Source organism: Sarcophilus harrisii, chromosome 1 (assembly GCF_902635505.1).
Source record: "Sarcophilus harrisii chromosome 1, mSarHar1.11, whole genome shotgun sequence".
Classification (NCBI taxonomy): domain Eukaryota; kingdom Metazoa; phylum Chordata; class Mammalia; order Dasyuromorphia; family Dasyuridae; genus Sarcophilus; species Sarcophilus harrisii.
This window is the reverse complement of record NC_045426.1, coordinates 521543309-521565421: the sequence shown is the minus strand read 5'-3', so window position 1 is coordinate 521565421 and position 22113 is coordinate 521543309.

Here is a 22113-nt window from a genome sequence, read left to right as displayed (position 1 = left end):
ACAGGTTATATGTATGGGTAACTTTACAGCATTGACAATTGCCAAACCTCTTTTTCCAATTTTTCCCCTCCTTCTCCCCACCCCCTCCCCCAGATGGCAGGATGACCAGTAGATGTTAAATATATTAAAATATAAATTAGATGCACAATAAGTATACATGACCAAACCAGTATTTTTCTGTACAAAAAGAATCGGACTCTGAAATATTGTACAATTAGCCTGTGAAGGAAATAAAAAATGCAGGTGGGCAAAAATATAGGGATTGGGAATTCAATGTAATGGTTTTTAGTCATCTCCCAGAGTTCTTTCGCTGGGCATAGCTGGTTGAGTTCATTACTGCTCCATTGGAACTGATTTGGTTCATCTCATTGCTGAGAATGGCCAGGTCCATCAGAACTGGTCATCATATAGTATTGTTGTTGAAATATATAATGATCTCCTGGCCCTGCTCATTTTACTCAGCATCAGTCTGTGTAAGTCTCTCCAAGCCTTTCTAAAATCATCCTGTTGGTCATTTCTTACAGAACAATAATATTCCATAATATTCATATACCATAATTTATTCAGCCATTCTCCAATTGATGGGCATCTACTCAGTTTCCAGTTTCTGGCCACTACAAACAGGGTTGCCACAAACATTCATGCACATACAGGTCCCTTTCCCTTCTTTAAGATCTCTTTGGGGTATAAGCCCAGTAGTAACATTGCTGGATTAAAGGGTATGCACAGTTTGATAACTTTTTGAGCATAGCTCAAATTACTCTCCAGAATGGTTGGATATATTCACAATTTGGTTTTATTATTTCTAGGTCAGTAAAATAGTTTCATGGGAGTTTGATTGTTTAGCTCTAAATAAGTAAATTAGTTTAGGTAGCAATGTCCTTTTTAATATATTCTATCAATCTATCCAAGAGCACTTGGTATTTTTTCTGATTGTTTAAATATGACTAGCATTTCTAATACAATATCAAATAGTAATCGTGATAGTGGGCAACCTTGTTTTACCCCTGATCTTATTGGGAATGGTTCCAGTTTATCACCATTCCATATGATGCTTGCTGGTGGTTTTAAATAGATGCTCCTGACTATTTTAAGAAAAATCCATTTATTCCTATACTCCTAAGTGATTTTAATAGAAATGGGTGTTGGATTTTATAAAATGCTTTTTTCTGCATCTATTGAGATAATCATATTTTTTTATTAATTTAGTTATTGATAAAGTCAATTATGTTTATATTTTTCCTAGTATTGAACCATCCCTGCATTCCTGATATAAATCCTACTCTTTCTGTAATCTCTTTGCTAATTTTTTTATTTAAGATTTTTGTATCAATATTCAATAGGGAGATGGGTCTATAAATTTCTTTCTCTGTTTACATCTCACTTGGTTTAGGTATCAGTACCATTTCTGTGTCATAAAAGGAATTAGGTAGAAGTCCTTCATTCCCTATTTATTTAAATAGCTTATATAGTACTGGAGTTAATTGTTCTTTAAATGTTTGGAAGAATTCACATGTAAATCCATCTGGCCCTAAGGATTTTTACTTAGAGAGTTGATTAATAGCTTGTTCTATTTCTTTTCATAAAATTGGATTGTTTACATAATTTATTTCCTCTTTGGTTAAGCTGGGGAATCTATATTTTTGTAGGCATTCCTCCATTTCACTTGGGTTAACAAATTTATTGGCATAAAGGGTAAAATAACTCCTCATTATTGCTCTAATTTCCTCTTCATTGGTGGAATATTCTCTCTTTTCAATTTTGAAACTAACAATTTGATTTTCCTTACTCCTTTTTCTAATCAAACTAAAGATTTATCTATCTTGTAGGTTTTTTTTTTTAATAAAACCAACTCTTAATTTTATTTACTAATTCAATATTTTTACTTTCACTTTTATTAATTTCTCCTTTTATTTTTACAATTTCAATTTTCATATTTGAGTGTTTTAATTTATTTTTTTCTAGCTTTTTAGTTCCAAGCCCAATTCATTGATCTTTTCTTTCTCTGTTTTATGCAAGGAAGCATCTAGAGCTATAAAATTCCTTTTATAACTACTTTGGCTAATCCCACAAATTTTGGTATGTTGTTTCATTGTTGTCATTCTCATGGATGAAATTATTGATTGTGTCTATGATTTCCTGTTTCTCCCATTCTTTAGAATGAGATTATAGTTTCAATTACTTTTTGGTCTATTTTCCCATTGCATTTTATTGAATGTAATTTTTATTGCATGGTAATTTTATTGCATTTACTATTCCTGCTTTTCTTCATTTGATTTTGAGATATTTATGTCCTAATATATGGTCATTTTTTTTTAAAGTTCCATGAACTGCCAAGAAGAAAGTTTACTCTTTTCTGTCTCCATTCAATTTTCTCCAACAATCTAACACATCTTTTTTTTTCTCGTATTCTACTTACTTCTTCAATTTCTTTCTTTTTTTTTCGTGGTTTGATTTATCTACTTCTGAGGAGAGCAATTTTGAGATCCCCATTAGTATAGTTTTGCTGTCATTTTCTTTTTTGCATGTCTCTTAAATTCTTCTCTAGGAATTTAGATGCTATATCACTTGGTACATATGTGTTTTATTATTGATATTGTTTTATTATCTATGGTACATGTTAGCAAAATATAGGACCCTTTCTTATCTCTTTTAATTAGGTCTATCTTTGCTTTTGTTGATCTGAGATCAGGATTGCTAGCCCTGCTTTTATTATTTCCTCTGAAGCATAATAGATTCTGTTCCAGCCTTTTACCTTTTCTCTGTATGTATCACTCTGTTTTAAATGTGTTTCTTGTAAATAACATATTGTAGGATTCTGGCTTTTAATCCAGTTTGCTATCTACTTCTGTTTTATGGGAGAGTTCATCATCTCATTCCCATTCACAGTTAAAATAACCAATTCTGTATTTCCTGCTATCTTATTTACCCTAAGTTGTGCTTTTCTCTTTCCTTTCTCCTTTCTTTCCTCCCTAGTATTTTGTTTTTGTTGACCAGCTCCCTCAAAGATCTCTTCCCCTTTAGAACCAATGCATCTTTTTTATACCTTATACCTAATACTTCTGTTTTCCTTTTTTATTAGTTTTTTTTCTTTTCTTTTCCCCTTTTCCCTCCCACTTCCCTATATGGTGAGACAAGTTTCTTTCTGAAACCAAATATGTGTGGTATTCTCTCTTTGGCTCAAAGAGCCAAAGGTTTGGCTCAAACCTGATGAGAGTAAGATTCACACAATGCTCATCCACTCCCTTTTTTCCCTCAATTATAATAGGTTTTGCCTGTTTATGAGATTAATGTCCTTTATTTTACCTCATTTTTCCTATTTTTCCAGCATGATATCCTTTTCACTTTGTTTCTTTTTTCATATTATCATAATAAAATCAAATTATACTTGCACTCTCCAAGTATACCCATAACAGAAATATAGTTCTCAATAGTTCTTTTTTTTTTTTAACTTTTTTTATGCTTCTTTTGAGTTCTGTGTTTGGAAATCAATTTTTTTTCCAGTTCTGGTCTTTTCATTAGAAATAGGTAAAATTCACCTATATCATTTAGTATCCATCTTCTTCCGTGAAAGATAATGCTAATTTAAGCTGGATAGCTTGTTCATCACTGAAATCCAAGTTGCTTTTCCTTTTGGAATATCAGATACCAGGCCCTTCAATATTCTAAGGTGGAAGCTTGTAGGTTCTGGGTAATCCTGATTGTGGCTCCTCTGAATTTAATTATTTTCTTGATGCTTGCGATACCTTTTTCTTGGTGCAATAGTTGGTGCAAAGAAATTTGATCCATTTAGACATGATGTTCCTTGGAGATTTAATTTTGGCAATTCTTGCAGGAAATGATCTAGATATTTTATCTTCTGATTCTAAGATATCATGGTAGTTTTCCTTTATGATTTCCTATAAGATAATCCTTAGGTTCTTTTTTTTTTTATGGCTTTCAGGAAGTCAAATAATTCTTAGATTGTCTCTCCTATATCTTTTTCCAGGTCAGTTGTTTTTCCTAGGAGGTATTTCATATTTTCTTCCTTTTTTTTCTTTTTGTTTTGTTTGACTGATTCTTGAAGTGTGTTTTTTTTGTCATTCACTTCCATTTATTCCATTATTCCAATTAATTCTAATTTTTAGTGTATTATTTTCTTCAGTTACCTTTTTTAGCTCCTTTTTTAAATTGGCCAATTGAATTGTTTTGTTCGTTGCATTTTTTTCCATTTTACAAATTTTGTTTTTCAGTGAATTGTTTTCTTTTTCATATCTATTTTGTAGGGCATTATATGCTTTTTCCATTCCTTCTTGCAATATCATTTTCTTTCCCTATATTTCTTCTAACTCTTTTAATATTCTTTATGCAATCTTCCAAGAAAGCCTTGTGAAATGGAGACCAGCTCCTATCTCCCTTTGGGGCTTCTTCTGAAGTTACTTTTCCTTTAGGTACCTCAGGATTTGGGATCTATTTTTCTCTTTCTCCATAAAACCTGTCTGTGGTGAGAGTTCTTTTTGGTTTCTTACTCATTTTTTTAAGGCTTGAGGTCTGCTCAATGCAAAGGAGCAACAACTGATTTAACTTGCCCTGGGACAGTTCTGCTGATTGATTTCCAGTACTTAGTATTGTTTGCTAGGTTGGGCATTCTTCCAGCACTCAGAGGTTTACCATTTTCCTTTTGTAGCAAATCTGCCAAATCACCTGCTTGAAACCAGGACAGAGAAGCTTAAGAGGCTCAGGGAAGATTCCTAGTTGAGTGGAAATTTCAACACTGATTCTCTGCCTCAGCTCCTTGCCCTGGTCTCCCTATGCTGCCGTCTAGGCTCTGCAAACTGTCCCCCTGCCAGTTTGAAATAGATATGTTCTGAAGTTTTTCCAAAGTATTTTCTTCCAGGAATGTGTTGGACTCCAAATATTTGTGATTTATTTGATACAAAACTAGTTTAGAGGCTTAATCTGCTCTTGGTTTGAAAGAATATCAGAAGAGGTCACAGAAAGTCATGTCTGTTCTCTGTCATCTTGACTCTGCACCACCCCCTCTCCCCCTAATTTCTTTAACAGAAAAATGTCTATTCATATCCTTTTACCATTTATCAATTTTGGATTGATTTTTATTCTCATAAATTTGAGTCAGTTCTCTATGTATGTTAGAAATGCGCTCTTTTTCAGAAACACTGCATGTAAAAATTGTTTCCCATTTTTCTACTTCCTTTCTAATCTTGGCTGTTTTGGCTTTTTGCGAAACTTTTTAATTTGATGTAATAAAAAATATCTATTTTGAATTTCTAAATATTCTCTAGTTCTACATTGGCCATAAATTCCTCCCTTCTCCAAAGATCTGATATATAAGCTACCTTTTGCTCTCCTAATTTGCTTTCCCTTTATGCCTAAATCATGTATCCATTTTGACCTTATTTTGTTTATTTGTTTCATGAAAAAAATTTAAACAAATTAAATTAAATAGTAAAAGCATGCTAGTTTCTAATGCCCACTATATGCCAGGATTTGAGTAACGCAATGTCCCAAAAGTAGTGGTGAGTTTTAAAGAAAACAATAACAATGAAACAATTCTCCCCTTCAGGAGTAGAATTTGGTGTGGAATTTGAGAAAACACATGCATGGATAAATTTGGTTGTGGAATTTGAGAAAACATCCATGGATAATTTTATACATAAGTATTTACAAATATTGTGGCAGTAGGAAAGAGTTAGTGAAAGCATTAGCAGTTGGGAAGATGAAAAACGGTCTCCTGTATAAGACAGCAAATATCTTGTTCTTTCAGGAATTTATGGATTCTATGAAGCAAAAATAAAGAGGCATAATATTCCAGGTAAGGGGACAGAGTATGCCAAGTAATTGTCTGGAGATGAAAGATTGCTTAAGGATAATAAATAGAAGATTAGTGTTGGCAGTGGGGTGGGAATAAATATGTCATAGCATATAAAGATTTGCTAGAATCAGTTTTTCATGGGCATTAAATGTTAAAGAGAGATTTTTAGATGAACTTATAGGTATAGGAAGACTGGAGATAATTGAGCTAGGAAATGATATAGTTGGAACTATGCTTTAGGAATAACAATTTCCAGTCTAATGCAGAAAAAAATTTTAAGGTGATAAAACTGAAGGTAAGGAGTGGTGCTCTATCCACTCTATCACCTAACTGCCCCTCTATACATTCTTAAATGTCATTTTTTTCAACTATAGAAATTCTAACTTTTCTTAATTTGCATATTCAAAATCACTTTCACTATTAAGAGTTCCTAGGTAGTTTCCCTGCCCTCATCCTAATATGGTAACAGTCTAATAATCTAATTTTTCACAAAGCATTTTCTTTTGATTTAGTTTTTCTCACTGTTTTTTTTTTTTACTTTATTATAATGATTATTTTCTTTTTACATTATCTCTCATATAGTAGATTACAAATTATCCTGAGGACAGGGACAGTTTTTAAATTAAATCTATTTATCCCTAGCATCTGAAACAACATTTTGTCCATTGAGAGTGCTTCAAAAATGCTTTTTCAATTGAATTTACATTTAATTTGTAATCTTATCTTTGAGAGTATTTTGAATCTTCTATGATCGTAATATTATCAAGTAATAACTAAGTTTGATCCTATTTTCAACCACTTTTTTAAAAGCCTAAATTAACAAATATTTGCCATATTTACTACCATGTACAGATCCCTGTTAGAAGGTGATTTATTAGTCTATATTAAGGTAGATTTCCTAAAAGAAATGGGAAAGGAAATTGGAAAGTCTACACATAAATGGACAGCTTGAATTAATCTGGATAACTATTTAAATCATATTTCTCTTTTGCTTTTATTTTGTCCCAATGAAGCAGTACAAAAAGCAAAAAAACAAAAATGTGTAATTATCATTAAAAAAAATCTAGATTAGAATAAAATTCTCTTGTATGGTTCTTCTGCTATACAGTTTATTTCAATTTTCTTGAAGTACCACGAGAAGCACAAGGCAACTGGATTTAATTTTACTCACTCCTGTTCACACTTTCCATAACTCTTACTCTTTTTAGTTCCCAAATGAGCTCTACAGCTGTTCCTTTATCTTATTCATACATTGGTAAAGTCACTGAAGAATGAGGGGGAGGAATGTTCTTAAGTTTGCTTAACTGTGTTTTCCTCCTTTGAAAGAGATACTGTATGATTATAGATACTAATAGCAATATATGTTATCCTGTGTTTAAATAAAAGCAAACCATCTGGAAGAACTCCAAAGTGCCTTACCAATTTGTTTTGACAAATACTTTTTAAGGGCAATAGTTTAGAGGTCATTACATTCTGTCTTCTAATACTGTCTGTGTCTTCCCACTCAGTTTTTATTTTTAGAATATGCCTGAGACTCTTGAATGAGAATAGGATGTCACAGTAACTATGAGGTGGGAAATAACATGGGTCCTCAGCATTTTATCCATTCCATATGCAATTCAACATATGACATTGCATTTTGTTTTTGAACTTAAATATATTTAATTATGAAAACCAAAAGAAACATTTGCAACATCATAACAAACTCTGACAAAAGAAATTAAGATAAAGTTTAGTAGCAACAGCATACTGAAAATATTTTTAATATTAGTTTAGTCTCAAATATCAACATTTAAAATTATATTTTCCACAAATGCGGTCATATATATATATATATATATATATATATATATATATATGTATATATAGTATGAATAACACATACTGATTTAAATTTCTAAATCATTATTAGACAAATGTTATGTCATAATTTACAATTCTTTTCCTGGCTTTTTGCCCAGGAGTAATGAAAACTCATTTTTCTGAATTCAAATCTAGCCTCAAACACTTATTAGTTGTATGATCTTGGGCAAGTGACCTAATCCTTTTTGTTTCCATTTTCATAACTGTAAAATTATCTAGAGAAGGAAATGGCCAGCAACTTCATTGCCTTTGCCAAGAAAACTCCAAATGTCATTATAAAAAATTCAACATAACAGGAAAAAATAACTGAAAAACTACATAATTTTGCAAGTTGAAAAAGATTTATCTTCCTTTTCATTTAGCTATGGCCATATTGTGAAGCCTTAATTTCTAGATATAAATTCTCCTAGATTTAAGTTCCACATTACAGCAGGGCTTTTCCTTGGTTTTGAAAATATCAACTTGCTCTCAGAAAAATCATATTCAATAGATAGAGAACCAAAGAATCACCAAATTTCAAAATTGAAAGGAACATAATCAATCTTATTTCCAACCTATGTATATATATATATATATATATATATATATATATACACATATATATATATGTATATATTAAATAAAAATAAAAACAAAACCTAAGTCATCCGATCAATAAGGCTTAGCCTAAGAGGGAGCCAAGTAAATTTTGTGATAACTCATTCCATTTTTGTGTTCTTGGTCAAGTTGTTTTTGTTTGTTTTTTCGTTTGAATTCACTTTTAAATTTGCTTTTCAACTTCTAGCCAGTTGCTCCTGTCTCTAAATATTCTTGCCAAACAAAACAAGTGTAATTGTTAGACTTGATAGACATTCAATTCCTGAAGTCAGTGATTGTTTATTTTTAGATGCTTCCCCTCACCAGACTAACCAACCCTGTTCTTTCATACTATCTTTTAATTCTATGAACTCAAGCTTTTTTTCTTGCTTGTTTTCCTTCTCAATATAATCCCAATTTTATTAATGCCCTTTTAAAACTTTGGTGTGCAGTACTGAAGATAATAATATAAATATAATCTGAGCAGTATGAATTACAGAGGAAAGTGGACATTTAAATCCTTAAAATTTTGCCTTTTTTAATGAAAGATGATACCAGGTAAACTTTTAGGTTAGTATGTTATACTGTTGAATAAAATTCAGCTAGAAATCAAGTTAAACACACGTATCTGTTGTTTTTTGTTATTTGTTCAGATGAAATACTTTCTAACTGGTATTCTCTAACTTTGTGTTTCTTAAATTTATTTTTGAACCTAATAAAAATAATAACAGCACTAATATTGGGCCTTGTGGCTACAGATTGACTGAGTGTAATTATAGATAGAAATAGATAGATGAATAGATAGAGATTCAGAGACAGAAAGACTGAATCTCATTTCATCCCCACAATAATCTTAGAAAAAAAAGTTTATTATTCACTCTTATACAGATAATAAAGATGAGGAAAAAAGACATTTTAAAAAATCATAAAATCACATTCCTAGAAGATAAATACTATTATTTACTAATTTACAGATAATGAACATAAGGGCAAAAAACAATTAAAAAAGCTTATCTAGAGTGACAGAACAAGTATGCAATCTAATATTAATGTTTATATTTATTATTTTTAATAGCTTTTTATTTTTCAAAATATTTGTTAAGATAGTTTTCAATGTTAATTTTTGTAAAACTTTTTTTTCCAATTTTTTCCCCTTATTTCTTCCCTCTTAAAGAAAGCAAATAATCTGATATGGGTTAAATATGTGTAATTCTTTTAAACATATTTCCACATCTGTCATGTAGTGCAAGAAAAATAAAATCAAAAAAGAAAAAAAATGAGAAAGTAAACAGCAAACAAGAAAACAAACAACAATTGCAAAGTAAAAATATGATAATTTGATCCATAGTTCATGGATAGCATTTTCCAATTAAAGTCTATTGGCATGGATAATTTTTCAGCACTGACCCTTGCAAAAAATTGTGTTCAAATTCCTAACTCCTTTCTCCCCCTTCCCTAGATGGCAAGTAATACAATATATGTTAAATATGGTAAAAATATATGTTAAAATATATAATGTATATCAATATATACATACAAATTTATACATTTATCTTGCTGCACAAGAAAAATCAGATTGAAAAGAAAATAAAAAGAAAATGTTAGCAAACAACCACAAAGAGTGAAAATGCCATGTTGTGATTCACACTCAGTTCCCACTTCCCATAGTCCTCTTTCTGGGCTTAGATAGCTGTCTTCATCACAAAATAATTTGAACTGGCCTAAATCATCTCATTGTTGAAAAGAGCAAAATTCATAAGAAGTGGTCATCGTACAATCTTGGTGCCATGTACAATGTTCATTTGCTCCTGCTCATGTCACTTAGCTTCAGTTCATATAGGTCTATACAAGCCTCTCTGAAATCATCCTGCTGACTACTTCTTATGGAAAAAATAATATGCCATAATAGTCATATACCATAAATTATTCAGCTACTCTCCAATTGATGGGCATCTAGTCAGTCAGTTTCTAGTTTTTTGTCACTACAAAAAGGGCTGCCATCAACATTTTTGCATAGGTAGGTCTCTTTCCCTCTTAACATCTCTTTCAGATATAAATCCAGTAGAAACATTCCTGGATCAAAGGCTATGCACATTTTGATAGCCCTGTGGGCATACTTCTAAATTGCTCCAAAATCTTTGGATCAGTTCACAACTCCACCAACAATGTATTTGTGACCCAGATCCCTTCCAGATTTTTCTCACATCTCTTCCAACCTTTGTCATTATCTTTTCCTGTCATCTTCGCCGAATTGAGAGATGTGTAGTGGTATCTCTGTGTTGTTAATTCACATTTCTCTGATCAACAATGATTTGAAACACCTTTTCATATCACTAAAAATGGTTTCAATTTCTTCATCTAAAAACTCTCTCTTCATATCCTTTGATCACATATTGTTATGGGTTGAGGCTTGAGTTGATGCACTGAGGTCCCAAGCACATGAGGCTAAATAGTAATTGGACTACACTCTATTAATATACATGCTTGGATAAAGAATGGCCCCCGCCCACTCTCTGTGCAAGTCCTGATGTTTTGTATAGGAATGACAATTTGGTGGGTGGAGGCAGAGAGGGAGAGGAAGAGAAGCTGGGAGAGATTGGGCCTGGGTTCCAGGCTAGCAGCTGCTGGTCATGTGGCTTCTGGTCTAGCTAGCTTCTTGACTCAGCTGCACACATTGCTATTGCCCATTCCCTTCCACCTCCGATCTTTTTTCACTGAGAATAAAAATCGAAGATTTTCCCCTAACCTGAATTCCTGACTCTGGCTGATTTTAAAATACACGGTCTTCACAACTTATCAGTTGGAAAATGGCTTGAAGTCTTATAAATTTGAGTCAATTCTCTATATATTTAGAAATGAGGCCGTTATCAGAAGCTTTGAATGTAAAATTATTTTCCCAATTTATTTCTTCCCTTCTAATCTTGTGTGCATTAGTTTTGTTTGTACAAAAAAACTTTTTAATTTAGTATGATCAAAAGTACTTATTTTGTGTTTCATAATGTACTCCAGTTCCTCTTTGGCCAAAAATTACCTCCTTCTCCATAGATCTAAGTAGTAAATTAACTTTTGTTCTTCTAATTTTCTTATAATATCATTTTTATGCCTAAACCTTATCTTATATGTGTTAGTTATGAGTGAATGCCTAGTTTATGACACAGATATGGTACTGATACTTAAATTGATCTCTGATTTTCTTTCTCTGTTTTCACCCTACCTGGTTTAACTATTAGCACCATATCTGTGTCATAAAAGGAATTTGGTAGGGCTTCTTTTTTTCCCCCCACTTTTTTTTTTTTTTTTCAAAATGTTTGTATAGTATTGGAATTAATTGTTCCATCCTCAAAATGCTTTCATTCTACACTGATGATAGAATATGAAAAGAGATAAGAAAATACAAGATAATTTAAGTGACTTTTAAGCATTCAAAAGCAGGACAATCATAAAATCTTTGTCTATCAGAAAAGATCTGAATTTAGCTTCAAATAAGACTAAGAATTGTAAAATGTGAAAGTGGAATAGTCAAGTATCTACTCAGAAGAAGACAGTCTCATTAAAGTTTCATATATGAAATATTAAGAACCATTCCTAAGTGAAGGGGCAAGTCAATTCTACAAGATCCTCCACAGTTGTGGATCATAACAATTGAAGGAGTTACAAAGCTGCCTTTGCTGATGCAGGTGTTCCATGTAGATTGGAATGAAATAAATTGGAGGCAAGAGAGAAGAGAGGACAGAGAATGCAATTGCCTCTCAGTCTCCTTGCATCATCATCATCTTCTCACATGAAGAGATCCATTCTACAGGTCTGAGTTAGACCTCCAGCATCCGCTGGTAGGTGACTCCCGTATCACAACAATGAAAGATGAAATCTTCGCATTGGAGAACACCAAATAAGCAGATGCTTGAAAGATATGTCATGTGAATTAGAGTAATGGGAAGCAAATCTGGAAATTTAGATTGAGATCTATAAATGGCAAGATACGGTTTATATTTTATCCTAAAAGCAAGAGAGAGCAATTGATAGTTATTGATTATAAGAATAACATGGTCAGATGTGTGTTTTATAAAGATATTCTAGCAGCTGTATAAACATGGACTTTAGAGGAAAAAATGTCTTAAATAGACCTTTCTATTTAATTTAGACACACAAGATGCACACACACATAAAGATGCAAATTTTAAAAGTAAATAATAGCTTTATTACATTATCTACGTTATACTTTAAAATGGATAGCTGTTATTTGAGAGCAATAAAGCTTCTGTGGATTAGCTTTTATGTATTCAATCCCTATGGTCAATTTTGGAAAACTTATACAAAGAAAACATCTAGATTTGAATTCATGTCTTCTTGATTCTTGGCACAATGCCCTAACTACTGTGCTACCTAGATGTTTTAATGTATATCATAATTATATCAGATAGATTAAAGTTATAACAATCATGCATCATTGATTATTTCTGCTTAGTCAAATGCTTACTTTGTATCAGGCATTATGCTAAGAGCTGCAGATAAAAAAAATGGGAGGTGAGGAAAAGACAAGAAGGGGGGAAGCCACTACTATTAAGGCACTCAAGGTCTATTTCCTATTCCTTTCTATTACAAAACTATAGATTCATTAAATGTAGACCCTTGATGGAAGAAATCAATTTCTGGGGTTCGAGAATCTCCCTAGACCCGTGTATCACAAATACTTCAGGAAATATAATCTTCCTATATACCTATATAATTTCCGTGTCCATAATTCTTGGGGGGGAATAGTTGTCATTGGGTTGCCCACTTGACTGGTAAGCAAACTTAAGACACATAAATATAAGCAATATGCCTAAACTCACAAGGCTTGTAAGACTTTACAGTTGGATTTGAACTTTAGTCTAACTGATGAGAGACCTGTTTTCTGTTCAATTTGTTTTTTTTTTTTTTCCTTTTCAAGATGAGTGAAAATCTTATATCTAATCCTTAATTACTGAGTGATTCTGCACATTCAACCTTTATAATTCTAATTCTTGGGAAATTTCCAAAGACTGTGATAAATACACAAAATAGTTGTGGTTTTCATTACTGGAAGGAAACCTCACATTAGTAATATGAGCCAGAACTCTGTACTTAAAGCAAGGATTCTTACAAGGTACTAACACAGTGGAATTGATAAAGACAATGGTTATCTAGTTTAGCTTGGTGATTAATAGTTCTCCATTTCAGTACATGTTCTTAGTAGTTAATATAGTTCCATAAGATTCACACCTATGAAAATATAATTAGAATGGAGCATATAAGTTGGGACAAATTCAGCCAGGGTCAGAGCCAGAGAACATAAGAAGACTGGAAGCAGGAGCTCAAGCTCTCAGAGCCAAGGAGAGACATTCACTTCATCTCACACTACCATGGTGGCTGGCCTCCTGTACTTCCCCTACTGAGATTAAGGCTGTCTGAAAGGTTCTCCAGAAAGCTGCCCTGCCCCAGACAAGGAGACAATAAAGAATTTGGACTTTATCTCTGGTTATTCTTGCAGTGATTACTTTACTGAAACAAAGGCTGCTCCAGAGATCTCCAGAAAACCAACAAGAACATTACAAATAAAGTTGTATTAAAAATAAAATTATGTTAAACTAATTACAATTAAATGGCACAAATTTTTAATGTTCACATTTATCATGAAGTCCTTCAGATATCATTTCTTTCATTTTTTTGAAAACAACAAAGTAATTTTTTTTGTTGTTATTTGCAAAATATGTCTCCCCTATTCTTTCAACTTCTCCAGGAAGAAATGGTGTGTAATAACAAGAATGAAATGGTTAGAAGGAAAAAATATACTTTGATATTTCCATGTGATGAAATTGATTTCTGAAGATAATAACCACATCTACATTCACTACACTGTGCACACTACACTACACTACACACACTACAATACATTCACTGACCTTCAAATGATTAGGTAATTGTTTTTTTGTTTTTGCTTTTTGTTTGTTTGTTTGTTTTAGTTACATAGTCTCCTTAATTCTTTTTCTGGATCAAGTTGGCATCCTCTGTACGAAGTTCATTGGCATTACTTTGAATTACTGAACCACTAAGAAGAACCAAGTATTCTTGGTTCTGCCTATTTTATTCTGCATTACATCACATAAAACTTTCCTGGCTATTCTAAATTCCGGTTGTTGATCACTTTTAATAGAAAAATAATTAATAGAAAAATTGATGGATATCTACTCATTTTCCAATTCTTTGCTATCACAAAAAAGCTGCTATAAATATTTTTGCAAATATGGACCATTTTTCCTCCATAAAGATTTTCTTGGGACATAGATCCAGTAATGGCACTGATGTGTCAAAGGGTATGCATAGGGTATCCTTTGCTCACAATTCCAGACTGCTCTCCAGAATGGTTGGATTATTTCACAATTCCACCAACAATGCATTAGTGTCCCAGTTTTCCCACATCTCTTCCAACATTTATGATTATCTTTTCTTATCATCTTAGTCAGTCTGAGAGATGTGAAGTGATACCCCAGAATCATTTCAACTTGCATTTTTCTAATCAGTAGTTATTTAGGTCATTATTTTTAATATAACTACAGATTGTTTTAATTTCATCATCTGAAAATTGTTCATATCTTTGATCATTTTTCAATTGGGCAATGGACTTACATTCTTATAAATTTGACAAAAGTTCTTTATATATATTTAGAAATGAGATCTTTATCATAAATTGTAGTATTATGGTTGGTGTTCTGGATGTCTTGGAACCAGCCTTGGTTTTATCAGAGTGATCACAACAAGAACAGCCAGTGTTAAAGTCCAAATTCTTTATTATCTCCTTCACAATCTAGTTTTTTTGTCTGGGGCTTGGGCTAGCTTTCTTGAGGTCCTCCAGAATGTGTCTTGGTGTCAGTTAGGGAGGCAGGAAGACCACCATGATAGTCTCTGTCTTGAAGTCTCTCTCAGTCCAAGGGCTTGTACTCCAGCCTCCAGCCCTCTGTCTTCTCCCAGTCTGTCTCCGAGCCCTCTCTGAGTCTGATCTACTATACTTCAGGTGAAGTTTAAAAAAAAAAAGGCTAGCCATCCTGAATTCAGATCAAGCAAAGGCAAAAATTGATGTAATTAAAAAAAAGATGGGAATGGGCACCATATCTTGCTAAAGGGCAGCATAGATAATGAAGCAATATCAATACTAAACATATGCACCAAGATGCATAGCATCTAAATTCCTAAAAGAGAAGTTAAGAGAGCTGCAAAAAGAAATAGACATCAAAACTACAGTAGTGGGAGATCTCAACCTTGTACTCTCAGAACTAGATAAATCAAACCACAAAATAAATAAGAAAGAAGTTAAAGAGGTAAAGCGGATACTAGAAAAGTTAGGTATGATAGATCTTTGGAGAAAACTAATTGAAATCAGAAAGTACACATAAATAATCTCATCCTAAGGAATGAGTAGGTGAAACAGCAAGTCATAGTAACAATAATTTCACCCAAGAGAATTACAATAATGAGACAACATACCAAAATTTGTGGGATGCAGCCAGAGTGATAATAAGGGGAAATTTTATATCTCTAGATGTCTACTTGCATAAAATAAAGGCAACTAAAAAAGCTAGAAAAAGAGCAAATGAAAAAACCCAAAACACTAAACTTGAAATTCTAAAAATAAAAGGAGAGGTTAATAAAATTGAAAGCAAAACAAACAAACAAACAAACAAACAAAACAAAACTGTTGAATTAATAAATAAGCCTAAGAGTTGGTTCTATGAAAAAAACCAATAAAACAGATTAACCATTGGTACATTTGATTAGGAAAAAGAAAGAGGAAAATCCAATTGTTTGTCTTAAAAATGAAAAAAGAAAATTTTCCACTAATGAAGAGGAAATTAGAGCAATAATTAGGAGTTACTTTGCCCAACTTTATGGCGATAAATTTGACAACTTCAAAGAAATAGATGAATACCTTCAAAAATATAGATTGTCCAGATTAAAAGAGGAAGACGTAATTTAGTTCCATTTTAGAAAAAAGAAATAGTACAAGCTGTTAATCAACTCCCTAAGAAAAAATCCCCAGGACTAGATGTATTTAACGTGTGAATTCTAACAAACTGGCAAAGAACACTTAACTCCAATGCTATATAAACTATTTGAAAAAATAGAGATTGGAGGAGTCCTATAAAATTCCTTTTATGACAGAGACATGGTATTGATATCTAAACCTTGTGGGACAAAAACAAAGAAATAAAATTATAGACCAATCACCCTAATGAATATTGATGCAAAAATGTTAAATAAAATATTAGCAAAAAGATTACAGAAAATCATCCCTAGGATAATACACTAAAGTAGGACTTATACCAGGAATGCAGGGCAGTTCAATATCAGGAAAACTATAGCATAATTGACTATATCAACAACCAAATTAACAATAAAAAATATGATCATCTCAATAGATGCACACAAAGCATTTGACAAAATCCAACACCCATTCCTATTAAGAACACCAGAGAATGTAGGAATAAATGGACTTTTCCTTATAATAGTTAGTAGCATCTACTTAAAACCATCATTAAGCATCATATGTAATGGTGATAAACTGGAACCATTCCCAATAAATTCAGGAGTGAAAAAAGGTTGCCCACTATCATTACTATTCAATATTGTGTTAGAAATGCAAGCTTTGTCTATAAGAGATGAAAAGACAATTAAAGCAATTAAAGGATATAATGAGGAGAAACCAAATTATCACTCTTTGAAGATGATATGATGATATACTTAGAGAACTCCAAAGATTCTACTAAAAAGCTATTAGAAATAATCCACAACTTTAGCCAAGTTATAGGATACAAAATAAATCAACATAGATCCTTAGCATTTTTATACATTACTAACAAAATCCAACAGCAAGAGATACAAAGAAAAATTCCATTTAAAATAACTGTTGATAGTATAAAAAATTTGGGAATCTATCTTGCCAAGGGAAAATCAGGAACTGTATGAGCAAAACAAAAAAGCATTTTCCACACAAATAAAGTCAGACCTAAACAACTGGAAAAATATTAATTTTCTTTAATAGGTCAAGCAAATATAATAAAGATGACTAATCTATTTATTTAGTGGTATAACAATAAGACCCCCAAGAAACTATTTTAATGACCTAGAAAAAATAACAACAAAATTCATCTGGAAGTAGAAAAAGTCAAAAATTTCAAGGGAACTAATTTTTTTAAAAAAGTCAAATGAAGGTGGCCTAGCTGTACCTGATCTAAAATTGTATTATTAAGCAGTGGTCACCAAAACCATTTGGTATTGGCTAAAAAATAGATTAGTTGGCTAATGGAATAGGTTATGTTTACAGGACAAAACAATCAATAACTATAACAATCTAGTGTTTGACAAACCCAAAGACCCCAACTTTTGGGATGAGAATGCACTATTTGGAAAAAAACTGCTGGGAAAATTGGAAATTAGCCTGGCAGAAATGAAGCATTGATCCACACTTAACACTATACATCAAGATAAGATCAAAATAGATTCATAATCTAGGCATAAAGAATGAGATTATGAATAAATTAGAAGAACATAGGATAGCTTACCTCTCAGACATGTTGCAGATGTTGCAGAGGAAGGATTTTGTAAGCAAAGAATTACCAGAGATCATTATTAATCATAAAATAAAACATTTTGATTATATCAAGTTAAAAAGCTTTTGTACAAACAAAACTAATGCAGACAATATTAGAAGGGAAGCAATAAACTGGGGAAAGATCTTTACAGTTAAAGGTTCCAATAAAGGCTTCATTTCCAAAATATATAGCGTATTGACTCAAATGTGTAAGAAATCAAGCCATTCTCCAATTGATAAATGGCAAAAGGATATGAGCAGACAGTTTTCAGATGATGAAATTGAAACTATTTCTACCCATATGAAAAGGTATTCCAAATTAATATTGATCAGAGAAATGCAAATTAAGACAACTCTGAGATACCACTACACACCTCTCAGATTGGCTAAGATGACAGGAAAAGATAATGACAAATGTTGGAGGGGATGTGGGGAAACTAGTACATGGATGCATTGTTTGTGGAGTTGTGAATGGATCCAACCATTCTGGAGAGCAATTTGAAACTATGCTCAAAAAGTTGTCAAACTGTGTATACCCTTTGATCTAGTAATGTTACTACTGGGCTTATATCCCAAAAAAAGATATTAAAGAAGGGAACGGGACCTGTATGTGCAAAGGTGTTTGTGGCAGTCTTTTTTTTCAGTGGCTAGAAACTAGAAACTGAATGGATGCCCATCAATTGGAGAATGGCTGGGTAAATTGTGGTATATGAATGTTTATGAAATATTATTGTTCTGTAAGAAATGACCAACAGGATGAATACCGAGAGGCTTCAACAGATTTACCTGAATTGATGCTATGAGAAATGAGCAGAATCAGGAGATCATTATACCCTTAAACAACAATACTATATGAGGATCAATTTTGAGGGAAGTGGCCATCTTCAATAATGAGATGATCCAAATCAGTTCCAATTGATCTGTAATGAACAGAACAAGCCCCATCTGGCAAAGGAACAATAAGAAATGAGTTGTGGACCACATAGCATCTATACCCTTTCTGTTATTGTTTGCTTGCATTTTTTGTTTTTCTTCTCAGGTTATTTTTACCTTTTTTCTAAATCTGATTTTTCTTTTGTAGCAAGATAACTGTATAAATATGTATTATATATTGTATTTAACATACACTTTAATATATTTAACATGTAAGGTAGTCCCTGCCATCTAAGGGAGGAGGTGGAGAGGAGGGGAAAAGTTGGAACAGAAGTTTTTGCAAAGGTCATTGTTGAAAAATTTTCCATGCATATGTTTTTTCAATAAAAAGTTATAATAAAAAATAAAATAAAAACAAATTGTGAATTTTTATTGCAGAAGTTGGAGTTCATATCACAAAATAGAAAATTTTGATTACATCAAATTAAAAAGCCTTTGTACAAAGAAAACTAATGCAAACAAAATTAGAAGGAAAGCAAAGTGGGAAAGCATTTTTAGTTAAAAGTTCTGATAAAGGCCTCATTTCCAAATTATATAGAGAATTGACTCTAATTTATAAGAAATAAAGCCATTCATCAATTGATAAATGGTTAAAGGATATGGACAGACAATTTTCAGATGATGAAATTGAAACTATTTCTACTCATATGAGTGTTCCAAATCACTATTGATCAGAGAAATGCAAATTCAGACAACTCTGAGAGAAATGAACAGAAACAGGAGATCATTATACACTTCAACAACAATACTGTATGAGGATGTATTCTGATGGAAATGGATATCTTTGACAAAGAGAAGCTCTAATTCAGTTCCAGTTGATCAATGATGGACAGAATATGCTACACCCAGAGAAGGAAGACTGGGAAATGAGTTTAAACTGTTTGCATTTTTGTTTTTCTTCCGGGGTTATTTTTTACCTTCTGAATACAAATTTTCCTATGCAACAAGAGAACTGTTTGGTTCTGCACACATATATTGATCTAGGATATACTATAACATTTAACATGGATTGCCATCTAGGAGAGGGGGTGGAGGGAAGGAAGGGAAAAATTGGAACAGAAGTGAGTGGAATAGATAATGTTGTAAAAAAAAATTACCCATGCAAATATACTGTCAAAAAAAAGTTATATTTATTTTCAATAAATAAATAAATAAATATTGGGTTCAGCATAAGGACTAGAAAAAAAATTGACGTTGGAGTTTGGAGGTTTATCAAATACTAGATTAGTATAGATTTTGATTATTGTGTCATGTGTATCTAATCTATTCCATTAATGCACCACTCTATTTCCTAGCCAGTTCCAAATGATTATGATTACTGATGGTTTATAATTAAGTTTTGGTTTTGGTACTATTAAGCCACCAGACTTTTTTTTTTCATGAATTCCTTAATATTCTTGATCTTTTGTTCTTCCAGATGAATTTTATTTTTTCCAGTTATATAAAATAACTTTTGACATTTTGATTGATATAGTACTGAAAAAGTACATCAATTTAGGGAGAAATATCATATTTTTTCCAATTGTTTAAATATGACTTTATTTGTCAGTTATGGTAATACTTTTCCTGATATTCAACCAGCTCTACATTCCTTGTATAAATGCCACTTAATCATAGTGTATTATCCTGCTGATAAATTGCTGTAATCTCTTTGCTAATATTTTATATAATATTTTGGCATTTGTTATGCGTCAGGTCTCTGTACTCGAAACCAAGGATTCTTACAAGGTGCTAAGTCAGTGGAATTGATACGACAATGGTTATCTAGTTTCACATGGTAATTAATAGTTCTCTAGTTCAGTATGATTGATTTAATCTTACAACAAATAATGGTTCCCTGGTGATATAATGATTGGTTTATACTCAGTATAATGTAAATGATCTAATTATAAATAAAGTGTATAAAATGGGACAAACTCAGCCAGTGTCAGACTTGGAGAAGACAGAGGACTGGAGGTGGGAGCTCAAGCTCTTGGAGCCAAGGAGAGAGATTCACTCCATCTCACATCAGCATGGTGGCTGGCCTGTTCTCCTGCTTTCCCTACTGAGACCAAGACCAGTCTGAAGGGCTTCCAGAAAGGTATCTGAGCTCCAGGCAAGGAGACAATAAAGAATTTGGACTTTATCCCTGGCTATTCTCATGGTGATTAATCTGCTGAAACAAAGGCTGCTCTAAGACCTCCAGAAAACCAATCAGAACATTACAGGCATCAATATTTATTAGGGAGATTGATCAGTGATTTTCTTTCTCTGTTTTAACTCTTCTTGGTTTAGGTATTCGTACTATATTTGTGTCACAGACACTCCTTCTTTACCTATATTTCTAAGTGGTTTACATGGTATTGGAATTAATTGTTCTTTGGTAAAATTCATTTATGAATCCATTTGGCCCTCTAGATATTTTCTTAGTGAGTTGATTAATGACTTGTTCATTTTTTTTTACTAAAATGGGACTATTTAAGTAATGTATTTCCTCTTCTGTTAATCTGAGCAGTTTATATTTTAAATACTCATCCATTTTGGTCATACTGTCATATTTGCTGTGATACAGTTGGGCAAAGAAGCTCCTAATTATTAATATAATTTCTTTTTCACTGGTTGAATGTTCACACTTTTCATTTTTGATGCTGGTTATATTTTTTTCCCTTTTCTAATCAAATAAACCAATTGCTTATCTATTTTATTGGTTTTTCATTTTAAAAAAAACAACTTTTAGTTTCATTTCTTATTTCAACAATTGTCTTATTTTCAATGCTAATAATCTCTTCTTTGAGTTTCAGGATTTCTAATTGGATATTTAATTTGTAGTTTTTAATGTCTTCTTTTTCAAGTTTTTTTCTTTTAATTGAATGTCCAATTGGTTTTTAGTCTTTCCCTTCCTATTTTGTGAATATAATTTTTATTGCATTGTGGTATGAAAAGGAAGCATTTACTATTTCTGCCTTTCTTCATTTGATTGTGAGGTTTTTATACATTATGTAGAGAATCAAAGAACAATTTACAAGGAAGTAACAAAAAATGATAATTCATGAATATAATGTGTTCTACTAAGACACACACACATACACACATGTGCGTTTGTATGTGTGTGTGTGTGTGTGTGTGTGTATGTGTGTGTGTATGTATGCTTTCATGACCTGGTAATTTGTTGTTAGATATTTTAAGTCCTTTTTGATATACTGTTGGGGACATGACAATGTTCTTTTTTGTTTTACTTTATTTTGTTTGGTATTTTTTTCTGTTATCCTTTTGTTTTTATCCTATTATTTACAAATAAAAAGGAAAATGAATACTTCAAAAATAAAAATTTAATAATGAAAACAAA